The sequence below is a fragment of the Bison bison genome, unplaced genomic scaffold (assembly GCF_000754665.1).
Source record: "Bison bison bison isolate TAMUID 2011002044 unplaced genomic scaffold, Bison_UMD1.0 scf7180017864495, whole genome shotgun sequence".
In the NCBI taxonomy this organism is placed as follows: Eukaryota; Metazoa; Chordata; class Mammalia; order Artiodactyla; family Bovidae; genus Bison; species Bison bison.
In genome coordinates this window covers 12123005-12129614 of record NW_011495054.1, presented here as the reverse complement: position 1 = coordinate 12129614, position 6610 = coordinate 12123005, and positions in this window count along the sequence as shown.

The following is a 6610-nucleotide window of genomic DNA, read 5'->3' as shown; positions in this document are numbered from 1 at the left end:
GGTGGCGGGGTGGGGTCCAGGGATCCCTGTGGAATGCTGCCACCGGCGCAGGGCTCCTGGACCCTCGGGGCTCCTCTCCAAGTCCCGGGGGCTGAGCCCAGGTTGCTCCAGGGTCACCTACTCAGAGACATATGTGACTACCAGCCCCTCTCCTGTGTGAACCCAGGGGGCCCGAGCTCAGGGGCCCCAACTGCCCATATCCTGCCCCCCTTTCTTCATGGGGGGCAGTTTGGGGTGGTCTGCCCAGGCTGTGGGAGCAAAGCAAAGGAAGAACCGCCCCCTTCCCCCGCCCTCGCGGCTCCTGCCGCCCTGAGCTGTCTCCTCTGGCACCTGAGCCAGGACGAGCTAATGGTGAACAGCCATAACCACACAGCAGCAGGCCCCGCTTAATAAAGTCTCACTGTGGCAGGTGTTGGCTCAGACCTGGGATCCGCGACGACCCTGCGGCTGGCTGGGAACTGACTCTGTCCCGTGGAAGATGGGTGCGGGGCTCCAGAGGCCGAGCCCTCTCCTCTGAGCAGCGCTGCCCCCGACCCAGCCCTGCGGTGCCCACCTAGTCCTCATGGGACCCTTTTCTGCCTGGCCAGAGGAGATGGTGCCCGGCCCCCGTCTGCCCTGCGTCTTCCTCCCATCATCTGGGATCCCCAGGAGGTGGGAGGTGGGGTGGGGTGCCCTGACAGGCATTGCTTGTCCACTGCTCCTAGTGGATATCTGCGCGCCCACACCCACCTGCCACTCCAGCTTCCTGGCCCACGGGAGCCGGAGTAGGGGAGAAGGGGGGCTCGTCCCTTCCAGGTTTGAACTTGGGGAGGTACTGGGCTTCCTGGAGGACTAGAAGCAAGAGGAGCAGGGGGCGGGGAAGGGGTGTCCCTGTGCACCCTTCCTTCTCCACTGTCTGTCTCCTTTGGGAGCCTCCATCTCCGGGTCTGAGACCTGACAACCAAGCTCTGCCCACCCTCGACCCCACATTTCCTGCAAACACTCTTGACGCTGCATCGGTGACAGGATGGGACAGTTGCTGATGTGGGCTCTGCAGGCAGAGGGTCAGACCCACCTGTCATGCCGTGACTTGCGTGTCATTGTCACAGCCGGGGCCCCTGGACCCAGTGGGAGACATCCCTGAGTCCTACACATCTTCCGACCACCTTCCCCACCTAAGGAGCCCCTCTGGGTCGGGCCCCGGCTCCCTGGTCACTGCCTTGCTGGGCCTCTCCACCTGACACCCAGTACAGATTGGTCACAGCAGAGCTTGGCAGATGGGAATGCTGGGGTGGGGGCTGCCCCTGGAGCCCGAGGGCCTCCTGGAGCAGGGAGTGGGGTGAGGATGCGGCCCAGGGATGTCCCTGGTGGGGACATACATGCCCGCTCCATCTGAGAGCTGCTCCCCGCTCTCCCTTCTCGGCATTTCCGGGGACCTTCCTACGTGGGGCAGGGAGCCCTGGTATCCCCAGTTGCTCCCCCTCTATTCCATGGGGAAAGCGGGGAGGAGAGAAAAGCCGTATTAATAAAAGAATAGGACGCTGAGACGGCCGCCCAGCGTGTGCAGCTCAGAATAGCAATGTGCTTTCTCAAGGCAAACAGAACTCCCCAGGTGTTAATGCAAATTCACTCCAGTTAAGATGAAAGAGGGTTGTTTCCCCTTTGCCGGCTAATATGAAGGACTTAATAGATTCTGCTTGAGGGACTCGGCTGGAAGCGGAAGGCTGGGGGAGGGACCCGGGCGTGGGCAAAGAAGCTGGGGGTTGTGGGGTCCCCAGGGGTTTTAGGGCAGAGCACCTGTCGCAGCAGGCCTGGCTGACGCGCCGCCCCGGCTGCCACTTGGGCTGTCAGGAGCCGGACACGTAGCCGGAGACAAGGCGGTGCCAGGCCCCCTGCCCTGTTGCCCACTGCCCTTCATGCCAGCGCGGGGGCTGGCACCAGAACTGCCCACTCCCCAGTTTGTGCCAGAGGGAGGGTGGGGCTGGGAGAGAGGGTGGGGTGAGGCAGGCTGACCCTGCAGGGTGCCACCCCACAAGACCCCTCTCTCCAGCCCCACCCCATGGGACCCTGGGTCTGTCTTTATTCTGCTCCCCAGAGGCAAAAGGGAGGTAAAAGAGACCAGCCTGCGGAATTCTTTTAGAAACACCTGCATTCATAGATGCCTGCAACAGGAAGGGGCCCGGGTTCCTCTCATCCAAAATTGGACCTGCACTCGAGGACAAGGGAGCCTGGAGAATTGGGGAAGGGACCTTCTTGGCTGCACAGCTGCAAGCAGAGAGCTGTTCTCCGGAGGCACAGGCTGGACCCCGACAGGCCAGGGCAGGACCGTCCGTCTGAGTGGCTCTGCCAGTCATGGGCGCCTCCAGCCGAGACCACCCCAGACTACTCTGCACACGTCTCCCTGAGTCACCCTCCCCTGGGAACCATGCAGGACCAGGCTGAGCCACTGCTGGGGAGGGTTGGGGCTTCAGAGGCCAGGCTGCCTGGTGGCCCAGGAAAGGCAGCTCTGGAGGAAGGGAGACTTCAGAGAGGTCCGAGGGGAGGGTGGGCAGGAGAGAGGCTGTCCACTTCCCCCCAGTTCTGGGTTTAGCTCCATCTCCTGGGTAAATGGCACAGCAGGTGCCTACAAGGAGACACCTCCGCAGCCTTCTTCCCTTTTGTTTACTGACTTAATTCCTCCAGATCAAAGGCTGCCCCTTCCTCCCTGAGCAAGCAGGCGGGGGAATTACATTATTTATATTGAAAATGGGCAAGAACTCCACGGGGACTTCTTCCTCATGGCTGATAAGAGAAAATGAGGTCGCTGCGTGCCCGTCACCCCCCCACCCCACCACCCCCACCCCAGCATCTGCAGTGGGTACCCACGGGCTCAGGATGGGCTGCTCCAGGTGCCAGGTGGGCCAAGGGCTGCCCACCCACCCACGCTTACCCTGAGCCTCCAGTAAATTATTGACCGGAGCAGCAGGTATTAATGTGACGAAGCCAGAACATCCTCTCCAGGCAGCCCCCAGCCTGGGTGATCCATCATCTCCCTGGGCTTTGCAGCTGGCACTGGGCAAACACAGCGAGGACAGAGAGGCCAGATGCAGATCATTAAGCTCCGGGTGCAGGTGGAGTGAGGGGCCCAGGTGGGGGCCACAGGTGGGCCTGGTCGCTCTTGGGCTGGGGTTTCCTCTGGGTCACCTACTGCCCTTTCCTCTGCTTCCTCCTGCAACTCCCCCCACCCCATCCTCAAAGGAAGCCTCCAGAGACAGTCACTGGGCTTAGAGCTTCCCTGGGCACGATCAGCTCCCACAAACCCTGACAAAACTCCCTTATCGATGAGGAAACTGCTGTGCCCAAAACTTAGGTAACTTGTCTCGACCACATGGCTGCTAAGTGGCTGAAACCCGGGTCTTCTCTGAGTTCTAGGTCGGGGGCTTCGAGCCCTTCGGCCGTGTGATGTCCTTTGGCCCTCCCCACGGTTATGTGAACGGAAAAGATGCCACGTTTCTTCGTGTGTACAGCTCCTGGTACTTGTAAGGATACGGTGGTACCACTACACACCCGCAATCCCCTTTCCCTTAGAAATCTGAGTATTTTGGGGGGTCTCATCTTCATGTTAGCCTGACAGCACCTCAGAGGTGCCCAGAGGCGTCACTCCCAGCCCTCTTTGTAGAGGAGGAGCCAGGAGGCAGGGAGCGGGTATGCAGTGAGCGACCTCACTGGGAGGTGTCTCGATTTCTTCAGCTCAGAGGCAACGTACCAGGTGCTATTCTGCGGCTACTACTCCAGCAGGGAATAGGCATCACGTGGGAACCGGGAGGGGACATGGTGGGGGTTCCTCTGTGAAGGCTCAGGTCCTGGCGCTGCTCAGTGGCCCTGAGCCGGCTCCGGCCTCCCTAGCGGTGCCAGGATTGCGGCCGCAGCATGCTGCCATAATGCAGTAATGACAGGCTGCCAGGGAGCCCCGCGTGGCCCGGGAGGGGAAAGGAGCCCTTGGCCTCCCTCTCAGCTGCCTGGGCTGTCTGAGAGGGAGACGAAGAAGAAATGCGGACGGCTCGACTGTCTCTTCCCCAGACGCGCAAGAGAAATTGGATTAGACACAGTTGCAGCAACCGTCTCACCAGTACCTTTCCCCCTGGAGTCCTGCTGCCAACTCGTCGTTACATCTGTGGGTGGCTCCCGACCCACTCCTCCAATGCGAAGGCTTCTGGGGTGGCCAGCCCTGGGGATGGCTGGAAGGCACTCAGCTCAGGCGAGGACCACAGAGAAGGACGAAGTGCTGGCAGGGATGCCAGAAGGAGCCACTCAGGGACCCTCATGGGGCCGGGCTGCAAATACCACAGGGAAACACCCGGATCCTGTGGCAGCTTTGGGTTTATAGCGTGGTCAAAGCAAATGAAAAACGACACCGAAAAAAAAGCAGAGGAGATTTCAACCTGTCTCCCCGGTTAATTCCAACCCCACTGAATGGTGATCTTGACATCTGTGAGAGCATATTGTTATCTTTTTGGGATCAGGGATTGGCTTAAAAAAAAAAAAAAAAAGGTAAAAATATTGTCTGAACAACTTCAGATGACTGGTATTTATAAGGTTCTTTCTCTAACTTGGGACTAGGTAGGAAATCAGACTATTTCCAATCACTGCAAATGAAATGTGGCAGTTTCTGCACACCCGAAACTAATACAACGTTGTAAGTCAATTATACATCAATTAAAAAAAAAAAACAGCAATTTCTTATTATTTATTGAACACAAATAGTTGAATTAGTTACTGACTCTATACATTTAAAATGAACAAAATAGTGAAGTGTTTAAAAACTTCATAATTCTCTAGCTTTACAACTTCATATGTATCTTTCCAATACATATATATAAAGCTGGTTTTATATATATATATATATGTATGTATGGCTTCCTTGGTAGCTCAGCTGGTAAAAAGTTCACCTGCAATGCAGGAGATCCTGGTTCAATTCCTGCATCGGGAAGATCCTCTGGAGAAGGGATATGCTACCCACTCCAGTATCCTTGGGCTTCCCTGGTGGCTCAGATGGTAAAGAATCTGCCTGCAATGCGGGAGACCTGGGTTCAGTCCCTGGGTTGGGAAGATTCCCTGGAGAAGGGAACAGCTACCGACTTCAGTAATCTGGCCTGGAGAATTCCACAGACTGTATAGTCCACGGGGTTGCAAAGAGTCCAAAAACATGACTGAGTGACTTTAAACAAAACCCCATAAGCTCAGAAGGGTAGTTCTCAACCCCAAGGGTGAATGGCACGCGGCCCTGTGACCACACGGGGCCACCTCTGTCCCGTAGGCAGCACCTGGGCTCCCGGGGACTCCACATGCTGCCCACCACCCCGCTTCCAGAGCCAGAAACGGGGACCCCGGAAGCAGAAGTGCCTGGAGCGACCGTCTAGGATGGCACCCTTGTTTCCAGGTCTGGAACTGAGGGCAGGTGAGGGGTGTGGGAAGGTCACTGGGCGATGGAGACTCAGTACACAGCCTGCTTCATGGGAAGCACGAGGGGGGTACCCAGATGAAGGTGCAGTCAGGGGTGCTGCCATCAGCCCGGAAAAGGGGGATCCTTTCCCCTCCGACATAGGGATAGGGCTGAGGTCCTAGACATCAGCGGGGGCAGAGGCCCATTTCCTCTGGGGCACCCGGCGCCCACCACTGCAGGGGCTGGAGCGACGAGCAAACTGAGGCCCGAGACCAACTTTTTACAGTTTAGAATTTTTATTAAAACAAACATTTAAATTACAACAGTCCGCCAGAATAGAAAATAGCCTTCCCTGGTCCGGCTCTGACAGGAGGCCCCATGGGATGGGGGAGGGTGGTTTGATGTCTTTGAAAACTGAGGGAGCTTCCCTGGAAGCCCAGAGGGGCCGGCCTGGCCCTGGGGCAGCGGCTCTCTCCCCACCAAGGCCGCCCGGTCTCAGCCCTGTCAGCGGGCGACGCTCAGTCGCTGTGGCCGGTTGTCAGCCTCAGAACGTGCTGTTTGGATTCGAAAGAGAAAAGAGAGGGAGAGAGAGAAGCCTGTCCCCAAGACTCAGAAGGCAGTCGCTCAGGAAGCGTTATGTAAGGCCGCGGGGGCCGTCCATCAGGGACCGCACACGGCAGAGGCCCCGGGGCCCAGCAGGGGCGGGGAGCAAGTCAGCGAGGTGGTCTACGTGCACCCACCAAGAGCCGCCGGTGCAGCCCCGCCGAGGCTCACTAGCCCAGTGCTTCCGCCCAGTGACCATCAGGGGCGCTTCTAACCCGACTATCCCAGGCAGGGCCCTGCTCTTGGTGGAGGTCAGGGGCTTCCTTAACTGGACAAGCCCTCAGCTCGCCCACTGACACATCACAGTCGCCTCCGCTGTGGGCGTGCGCCCTGAGAACGGAGCTCCTCTTTCAAAGTCCTTCTTCCACTCGGGCTCAAGACCCTTAGGAGGGCCCCGTCCTCTCCGCCTGTCCATCTCCGGGAGGTACCCACCCACTCTTGTCCCCAAGGAAAACTGAGGTGTTCCAGCCGGCCCACTCCCACCCCGAGGCAGCTCCCCTACACGGCTCGGATGCCAGCCCGCTCCCCTGTGGCCACAGACTTCAGACACACAAGCAGCAGTTAAATAATAATAATAATAATAAAAACCCCACAACGTTTTTATAA